Genomic DNA, 11,386 nt, shown 5'->3' on the forward strand with positions numbered 1-11,386 from the left:
ATCAGTAGAAATAAATCATTCACCTTATCAGAATAGAAGTAAACAAACGAATACTGTTGCATTGGGGGTTGATAACACCAGATATATTGAAATATATTAGTAGATTAGAGTACTTGAGCAATATATTTGAAAGAATTGTTTTCCTATACGATGTAACACGTTCAATAATAAGAACTGGGTCAAAATAGTTTCAAATATCATATAATTATTCTGAAATAAATACAACCATTTAATTTATAAAATTATAACAAATAGAATCATAATAACAAAAAAGTTCATGGGAGAATTCTCAAAAGAATTAAAAAATTAATACAGGGGTAAAACAAAGGGATAGTTTATCACCAATTCTTTTTAACTGTGTCTTAGAAAAAGTAAGAGAATGGAAGTAGAAGATGAAAAAAATTGGAGTACACCATGAAATAAAACTAGGTCTGAAATTGAAAGTTATTTGAATTAACTGCCAAGCCTTTGCTAATGACCCTGCAATTTTTTCGAAAAATCTCACACACTAGCAGAACAAGTAAACCAAATAAAAGAAATTACAGATAAAGTAGAGCTAAAAATTTCCTTCACTAAGGCAGAATTCATGACCAATAACAAAAATTTGATTCAAAATATAGAAAAATCAAAAAAGTTTAAAAATTTAAATATATAAAGAAGTCAGAATATAAAAGAAGAATATATAAAGAAGTCAGTCACTAAGAACAAGATCTTCTTGTTCTTACAAGAATTCTACTACGAATGTCTTGAACAAATAAAAAAATATGATCCAAATAAGAGAAAAGAGAAAACACCCCTAAAGCTGTTTCTCATATAATTAATAGCTATTTATCTTAACCTTAAACAATTAGATTTTAGTTAATTCTTTGAATACTTTGTTGATCAACATATAAATTCACCAGCGGTTATGTTTAAACTTAATGATCTAGATTTAAATATATTATAGCAACATAAATAATATACATAAAAATCCACTACCAGTTAATTTGCTTATAAACTATTATAGTACCCAAAGTAATTGTTAATGTTAATGGTTAATTGATTAGTTATTAAGACAGATAAAAGAGACATAGATAAGGTTAAGAGACAGATTAAGCTGTTAAGATACAGATTTTTTTTTATGCATATATTAATGTCACCATAGTTAAGCAAAGAAAATTGTTTTAAACATTAACACAGAGAAAATATCAGTTAACAACTTTTCTCCAAAGAAGTTAAAAATTTAATCCCATTGAGGGGTTAAAATTATTATTATTTTATAAATGTGTATATATATATATATATATATATATATATATATATATATAGTCAATTACATAATCTGAGAATGTTGGTTCAAACCAAAATTATAAATAGAAGGCAATTAACATTTAATTGTGGAAAAAGACAATAAAAATATTAAGCAATATTTTTAAATTACTTATAATTTGTAAAATTTAACTTACAGGAAGGGCTTATAAGTACAAATAAATAGTACAATAAAACACAAAACTGGATTACTAAAAAAAAAATGACATTCATGAAAAATAAAAATCTATTACTTTATTTGGCCATATAATAATAATAAAAAAGAAAGAGATAAGTTGAAATTATAGTTATTTAAGATGTGACAAAAGAATTACTTAAGAGAAACAAACTTTTATGTAACACTTGTTGGATAAGAATGCCATCAAAAATTATATTTAAATTGAATTTATGTCCTGAGTCAGTAATACTGTATTAATGAATTAGTTAAATCTAGAATAAAAACTAAGTGAAATTCTGGCGCAATATTTTGAAAATTACTCAATTGTGAAGAAATAGAGGAAAGATTCTCAGAAGTAGAACCAGAACAATGGATCTCAGAGTCAGTGAAGTCTCAATCAGAGCAGAAATGTGGAAATATGCCAAGAGGAGAGTACAATCTGCTCGCTACATAGAGTGCTTACAGGGATTTGGGAAAAAGAAGAACCACAGAGGGGCTCTAATTCATCCACTTCACAAAAAAGGGGACATAATGGATGTCAACAATTGTCAAGAAATATCTCTTCTGCCAATTACAAACAAAATTCTTTCTAAAGTTATCCTTGAAAAATTGGAAGAACAGAAGTGGATTCAGGAAAGAGAGATCTAATACAGAACAGATTTTTTGCCTGAAAACAGTCATCAGAAATACACCGTGGCAAACAAGAGAATAGTGATCAACTTTGTAGATTTTAAAATGGCCTATAATTCAACTGATCAAAAAAAATTGTTTGACATTCTTAAACAATTTTGGACCGACCGAAGACTAATAAACATCATCAAGCAGACACTCTCAGCATTTTTCTGTTATCAGTTATTTAATAAATAAATTGATAAACTTTTTACCAATAAATTAATATTAATGAGCTATTTTTCAATAGACTATATTGCATAATCTTCACCTATTTTAGGCTGTAGGAAATTTCAACTGATTGCATCATCTTTTATTTTATTAATTGTAAGAATTCATTTTATTTTTAAAAAATATCAATCATATCTATCTTAAAGAGCGAACAGCAATACATTAAACAAATTAAAAATTATTAGACTTTTCAGTTTATAAAAACCAAAATGTTGCCATGAAAAAGCATGGACAGAAGACGCATTGAAATCATTTTTTATTTAAAAAAAATGGCAAATTTTATTAACATACAAATGTCAGAGCAAGAAATAAATATTATATTAAATACAATTTAAACGAATTATCTATTTCATAAAAATAGATTTTCTAATTTTTTATTATTACACAAACTAAAGCACGTGCCTTTATAATTAATAACCAGTAACCAGTCAAAATTGAATATTAATTTGTACAATTAATTTAAATACTAAAAACTATTATTCCTCATAAATATGCTGCTTTTCAATAAGTTAACCCTAATGTTACCTCAAATCCAGGAAATTAACTCTTTAACCTAATACGAAACGACGTGTTCAGTTAAACGACGTAATATGACGTTTCAACAGGTTTGTGGATTCTACAAAATATTTGTTCCGCGAAATAATCACCCGCGGTCGCCTGTTTTTATTACCTGTGTAATCCACATTCTTGGAATGAGTACAGTATGTGGTTTCGTGACGTAATTTTAGTAACGTCTTTATAGAAAATATTCCGGTATCAACGATTTTTTCCACTATCTCGATTATTATTTTTTTAATCGATTATCGTAGATTTTTGTATTAAAAAAATATTGCTATATCATGTCCTCTTAAACGATTTTTCCACAATTTTCTTTTGTTTAAAAAATACAGTGTGTGAATTTAACACCAATTGATAACAAAGGCTTTTTTATCAAAAACATACTTATACAATAAAAATTGATTCTTTCAAAAGAAAATAAAAAGAAATGAAAGATCATCATCATGAATCCATTTGATTTTCAGAATTATGAATTACCAAACTAATACATAATTTTTCTTTGTGACCCTTCATTATGTATGTTACTTGCCTCAGTAAAAATTTAAATTATTACTATTTTTAAATTTATTTGTAAAATTATTATTATTTTTTATCTGTAATACAAGATGTTTCTGTAGGTTAGGTATATATTATGTAACTTAATATATTTACACATTTCATTAATATGTAACCTCTAATGTCATTATTGTTAATATAGTATTGAAATTAGCTTTGCTATTACAAATGCAAATCTATTTGTGTAAAATGTAATCTAGTGGTAGAACGGTAAATAACACACACGCGCGCGCGCTACTATCACGTTATCTTTTTTTTTTTACTCTATTCTACTAATCTAATTTTTTATTATAATATACATTATTTTTTTCTTTAGCTTATAGTTTTTCAAAGATTTCAATACAAGCCAGTTTTGGTTCATTAATTCATGTATGATGTTTGTAAATTTTTTAACTACATCTTTCTTATTTATAATACAATATTTTTGATTAATATTGGAATGCAAAACGCTCTCATTTTTACCTCCTTGTATGAAGTAAAGGAAGATTGTGATCGTAAAAAATTTCAGTTTTCAAATTTCAACGGAATATCCATTTTGACCATCCCTGAACCCATTTAAACTAGTTTTGGCGTGACGTCTGTATGTACGTACGAATGTATCTCGCATAACTCAAAAACGATTAGCCGTAGGATATTGAAATTTTGGATTTAGAACTGTTGTAATATCTAGTTGTGCACTTCCCCTTTTGATTGCAACCGACTGGACCAAAAGTGTCCAAAAAAGCCCAAAATCCAAAAGATCAGGATTTTGAATTTTTTTTTAACTGCAGTAATAAGCCCTCATTGTGAACTTTTCAACGGTAAGTCATAAGTCATACTTATTTTCATTAGTTCCAGAGTTATATCCAAATAAAACTTCAATTAATGAAATATTTGGATCTTACAAGGGGAAGGCACATCGGTTCGAATCCGACTTCATCTCCTTTTTTTTAAATTTCTTTTTAATTTAAATATACTGATTTATTAATAATTATTAACCTCTGACTGTAAAAAAAATGTACAATAAGTAATAATTCAATAATAACAATAAATAAAAAAATATCATAAGTTATTAATGAAATTTGATGTACTTTTCATTAAAAAAAAAAAAAAAAAAATGTATATGTAATTTAACAGGCTTACAAGGAAGTCACGTGGTGTCCACATCAGATTTTTTATTTAAATAGCAAGACTTTGATAAACGCAAAAACAATTGATTTATAAATCGATTAAATGATCTGTAAAGTTTTTTTTGGTTTAATTTCTGGAACCACGTTAGATATTCCTTCAGGGGATGAAATATATGATTTTTAGCGTGTATGAAAATGCCATGCCTGACCGGGATTCGAACCCGTGACCTCCGGAATAAAAGGCTGAGACGCTACCTATCGCGCCACGGAGGCCGGCGATTTGTAAATTTTATAGTTACATAATATAATATTTAATTGATACAAACCATCTCGATAAAGTTATATATTTCCTGCTAAAATACTTTTTCATGTATTGCTTTGTATCCTAACCAATATTATTTTTTACTTATTTTAATTTTTTTATAAATTAATGAAAAAATTTTACAGTCTTACCTCTTTTACCTCTTTTGATTTACTTCAGTTTTACCTCTTCTGAGTTCTTTACTTTAATTAAGTAAAGCTTGGGCAAAGCAGTAGATAGTCAAAAGCTGCAAATAAATGAATAATTAATCTTGATTGTAAATCAGTGACTGTATTTACACTACAAACTAGGCTTTTCAAAATTACGTAACTATTAACAAATTTGTGGTTTTAAATTATATAATTACATAACTGACCAGTTATTTTTTATAAAAAAATGAATATGTAATTGTGAATAAAAGTCAGATTATAATATTCACTATTCAGATTTACTATACATTGAATTACTGCTATATCCTAATATAATTAGTATAGATACAAAGATATTGGTTATTGCTTATAAAATTGACCGTATAGTATAATGTAAATATTTCTAACTAGCAGGTTAGAAACAAAAATAAAAATTGTAATACTCACATAGTTGTATGTATACGAAGAGTTGAACATGCAGACCATTAATTTAAAGTTTACATACTTATTTCAACAAAGTTCAATAATTTAACAATCACAAATCACAGCACACACTTAAAGAAAATAATGAATTGAGGTTATTTGAGTCAATGTGAATTGGACGACTGAATCTTTAGGTGTTATTAGACAATATTAAACTCTTTATATGAAAGAATTAATTCTCACTGAATATTTGTCTTGAAAAATCCGAGCACAAAATAAAACACAGAGAATTATATCACAAGACAACTTGGTAACTAAAGACGGTGTTGCTAGTCACTTGAGCGAGCGAGATGACTACACTCACTTAAAAAATGGGGATTCTTCCCTGGTTCTTTCACAGATTAGGGTATAAAAATTTTATTTTGCAAGAAATACAAAAAAGAAACGAAAGAGTTCAATGTTAGTAACTAAATTTAAACATCTTACAATTTAAAAACCATAACGTAATCTAAATAACATAAATTCGGAATGCTAATTTAAATTTGAAATCACAATAAAATTCACCACCAAAAATAATGTGTTTAACTATAGGATGGTAGTAATTTCAGAGGATACTTAAGCATTATCTGATCACATGTTACCTAGCATACTTTTAGCACCAAAAATATAGGATATCTTTCTGATAATTACAACTTGCATTGAAGACTTTCAAGGCAATACAATGTATAACAAGTTGATTGGCAGCCTCCAAAAAGTGCAGTTTTCTGAAACCATAAAATAAAGATAAATTAATCTAACAACCAATTTACTAAATGAGAGATTAATTTTTTTTACTGTTTTGCAACTTTTTCTGACATAAAAAGGATACTTCTTTTATTTCTCATTTTCATTAATTCTTAATCTTTTAAAATAAAAAGTCTAGTTTTTTGTGCATTGTCTAAGTTTTATGCAACCTTAAAAATGAAATATTTGAGAGAGTAATTTTTGTTTTTACAGTTGAAAAAAAAATTATATTATTTACTTCTCTCTATTTTAACCAGAATAATTCAATAGGTGTAGTAAATGTGCCTAATAATCCTTTTATTGCATTTGCTGAGTCCCAGTATACAAGAATATCATGGTACCCATTTACAATGCTATAAAACTATGGTTGTGGGTTAAACTGATTTCCTGAAGGAGAATGAACATATAAGTTCCCTTACTGAATACAAAATAACAAACAATTGAACCACCACCTATATATATATAAATTACCACCAGCATAAATCACATATCCAAATTTACTTGGCAAATATAAGAAGGCTCTTGTCAGAATATTAGGTGATCATACTTATTTTCCAGAAACTCAAGGTGAAAACATAGTATGGGAAGTTATCAAGTAGAAACATTACTCTGATGAAAAACATAACATAATTTGAAGAACAAGTACAGACAATATATGTTAAGCTCAATACATTTCTCTGTGTACTACATACAATATTTATAGGAATCATAATTTAGGGAAATTTAGCAAAACAATCATAAGATACTCTCCTGTTAAAATAAAAAAATCGCACAAAAGAAGTTGTAGTAGTATCTTTACCCAACCACATGTATAAACATAACGTAAAAGCCATTATTAGGTAATAATTATCTACAGTTCCTGTTAAAAAGCTTAATGTTTAGATGGATCAGTAAGTACCAGTCAACAAAAGTCTTTTGCCATTGTAACAATCATTCGTGCAATGGAGAGAATTCAAGTTTGAACAAAACACAATTTTATTTTAAAAATGTTGAAATATTTATAAATACAATTTAAACAGATAATTTATTCACTGTGGCTACTGGAATACATATTTTTTATCCCTCCAGGGAGAGTGCTCTGATCTTTCTAAGAAATGGTTTGTATAATTTTGTTTATCTTTTAATTTTAAAAGGATGATGAACATAAAAATAAACTAAAGTTCAATTATAGAATTTCACAAGACATAAAACCCAGGTAAATCTAGGTGCATGAGTTTTTTCTTCTAGCATCCAGGACCATCATGATGTACTGCTTCAGAGGTAATGGCAGGTATGTGAAAATGCCATGCTTGACCAGGATTCGAACCCAGGATATCCAAATGATATCCTGGGAAGTCTGAGATAAGCTGGCTAGGTGCATGAACTTACATTTAACAAAAACTACTTATAGAATTCTTGTGATAAATGATACATTCTACACTTGGGTAGAATCACAGCATTTCAAAGTAGACTAAAAGTGATTAAATAATCGCAATTCATACAGAAAATCAGCTTAAACAGTCACAATAAAAATTATAAATATTCTAAATAACATTCAAATTAATTTAAAAAAAAAACTAAAATGCAAATTTCAATTTTTAAAAAATTATCAGTAGTAGTTTACATATAGAATATAGTATTACATATAGTATACACATAGTATTACATATAGTATTTAGTTTACATATAGAATTAAGAATAATTAAATATTACCTTTTTTTTTCTTTAGCAGTTTGTAGTACAGTGTCTTTCCTTTGTTGTGTCTTTAACAGTCCTCACTTCCCCACAGCAGTCACAACATCATTCACCCAACCTCTTCTTTTTCTTTCTAGCAGGACTCCAGGACTTAATTACTTAGGTTCCCTTTCTTCCAATTTACCACTAAAAATGATTTTCTGTCTGTCTTCTTTAGAATATCGCCATTTCTTACTTTGGCTAAGATAAGTCAGATGACAATTTCTCCAAAATAATGTTCATTCAATTTTTAAGTCTTGCAGAAGAGAGTCTGTGCTTTGAATCCATACATGGAATAACTTTCAACAAAAGAGCTGACGATAGTCTTTTTTGTTGAAGATAATTTTTTTATTTTGTTATTAATTTGTAAAATAAATCACATTTTATGTTTATCAAGAAATTATGTATATTGATATATATGTGTTACAGATTCTTTTTATACTATATGAAAACCTTCAGATGATGATTTTCAGGACAAAACAAATGCCATTTGACCTGGAATATTACAAGGAAATTGATATCCATGACATACAGCTTATTCTGTACGTAGAATCTCAGAGAAATCATCCACTACCCAACATTATTTGGAGAGTTGTCTAAAAATAAATTTATGAAATATAAAAAAATGACAAAGATTAGATAGTTGATAATACAGTTTTATTACCAGTGATAAGGAAAATGTACTGTTAAATTATAGGAGGAAACCAAATTATATCTACCTACATAATTTATTAAAATATTCTATAAACATTTAACATTATGCCATTTCAATTAATAAAGAAATGAGATATTCATGAAAAAAAAACTTTGAAAATAGCAAGAAGAAATAGAGTTTGCCTGTTCGTCAGACTGGATTTTTACTTTCCTGGTTAATAATGGAAAAGAATATAGTTGAATAAATAGTTATCAGTTGAATAAAATAATGTCTAAAACAAATTTATCTTTTTTTAAAGTTTTGTGCCTTAATGAGACATTAAAAAAAAAGAATTTAAATATATTATGTAATCTATTTATTAATTAAAAAAATGTATATTGTAAATAATCTATAAAAAAAATTTTTATCCAATGCTCAAGTCCAAAATCTATTTTGGTCAGATGGAAATTTGTGCTTATGCATGTAGGTATCTCGGCCTATATTCGGTCTTATAACTCTGGACCCTCATTGATAAATTTTCTTCAAACTTTGCAGACAGATACTACCTTCAGGGGGGAAAGAATATATTAAATCTTTGCAAAAATTGGAAAAAAGTATAAGGGATTGGTGTTACTGCCAAAATAAAATTTTAAATCATTATTGGGACATTTTAGCAAAACATTTTTCTTACAAAAGTTGAAACTTTTTTTCTTATTAAGATCACAAATTATCAAATATTTTATTTAATTAATATTTCAAATATATATATATATATATTTTTTTTTTTTGTTGTTTGTGGGCGAAAAACGCCTGGGCATTATCATCGCCCGGTAGTTATTATTAAAAGGGTAATATGACTCCAAAATAATAAGCTATACAAGGTGTAAATGTAATATTAATCATATAATAAAAATCTACTAAAACAAGCCAAGAAGGCAAAATAAATCCCAAAACTAATATCACTGACAAAGTTGATAAATTATTAAAGATAACATAATAGAATAAAGAAAGTATAAAAACTTACCTAATTCTGATGGGTTGTGCCTAACCCCCCCCCCCCCCCGGATAGTAAAATTAAACACATAGAACTAAAAAATCAAATCGAAAATAAAGGTTAAAATTATTAAAAAACTCTCCTTACAGAAAAACATATATGAGTATATTAAATCCTTTGCAGTAACCCAGTACTATGCAAAAAGAGAAACATTCGCTTCAAAACCCTGCCATCATTGCCCAAGACATCACGAATGCTGCTGGGTATATTAAACTGACGACGCAACGCCGCATGACATACGCAGTCCACGAGAATGTGGTGCACAGTCATGCGGCAGTTGCATCGTGTGCACAGGGGTGGGTCTCCTCCTGACATTAGATATTCGTGTGTGATCCTCGTTTGCCCCCAACCGTAACCGGCAGAGGACCACTTCCTCACGACGAGAGTTCCTGCAAGAGGAGCCCCACGGCAACACTGAATCCTTAATCCGTCGAAGTTTATTATCGACGGCAGCCGTCCAGCCACTCCCCGAAGGAGAGTTTTATTCTTTAAGACTTTGGGGGTTGGCGTCCCCACGCGCCTAGCCTCTGCAGCTTTTCTTCCCACTACACACTTAGCTGCAGAATACCTTTCACTATACACGTATACTACACCAGGTACACTACATGAATTACAACATATACATTTACTCGACTACACATCAACATCCGACACAATTTTCTCTTTCACTTACACTTGGTGGTGTTGCGACATCGTACGAAATGCAACCGTAACCCAAGGTGGGAACTATCGTGCCGATGGGTGAATGGCTCTACGTAGTGAGTCTCGAACGATGTCCTCTGGGCACCAGAGCAAACCCAGTTGTATTTAGCTCTAGCTCCAGTACGCGTGCCCTCTGCTGGAGTGGTCTACTTTATCGCCGGTTCTCGTGGGACCAAAATTTCAGTTCCTACAACCAATTCTATGATGGTTGGTGGTCCATTTGAAAAAACCACTACTTTGAGTCTGGTGAAAAAGCCTCGGTCAGCTTCGTCTGACGAGGATAGTTTTGCTACAGCCGATACAAGTGGTGTTAGGTGCAAGAATGTTCGGTTTGTTGTTGTTAAGAATAATCAGGAGGGTGGCTCCCTTCAAAAGGTTTCACCTTTCTTGATTAGTAAATACATCACGGGATGTATTAGTTCTCCGAAGAACATTAAAAAATTGCGTGACGGGACAATACTGGTAGAGACATATAACGACGAGCAGAGTCGATCTTTGTTACGTCTGACCAATATGGGCGGCGTAATTGTAAGTACGGCATGCCACAAGACCCTGAATACCAGCCCAGGAGTGATTTTTTGTCGTGACCTAGAAATGAATTTGAGGGAAATTGCTGATGAACTTAGTACTCAAGGTGTTGAAGAGGTGAAACGTATGATGAAACGGCAAAACGGGACAGAAGAACCGACGCCGTCCCTTATACTGACGTTCAGTCTTCCTGTCCCACCAGAGAGGATTACAGTGGGTTACCTCTCCGTTCGGGTGCGCCAGTTCATTCCCAACCCACGGCGGTGTTTCAGGTGCCAAAAGTACGGTCACACTACAACATCTTGCTCGAGGTCGGAGGTCTGTGCTCGATGTGCTACCGAAGGCAACAGTGACGCTAACTGCGAGGAAAGAGAAAAATGTGCGAACTGCAATGGTTCGCATACGGCTCGCTCCCGAGATTGCCCAACCTTTAAGGAAGAGAAGGCGATTCTCAAGATCTGTACTGAACAGAAACTATCTTTCCCGGCTGCACGCAGGAAGTATAGGAAGAT

The sequence above is a fragment of the Lycorma delicatula genome, chromosome 5 (genome assembly GCF_047948215.1).
Source record: "Lycorma delicatula isolate Av1 chromosome 5, ASM4794821v1, whole genome shotgun sequence".
NCBI classification, from domain to species: domain Eukaryota; kingdom Metazoa; phylum Arthropoda; class Insecta; order Hemiptera; family Fulgoridae; genus Lycorma; species Lycorma delicatula.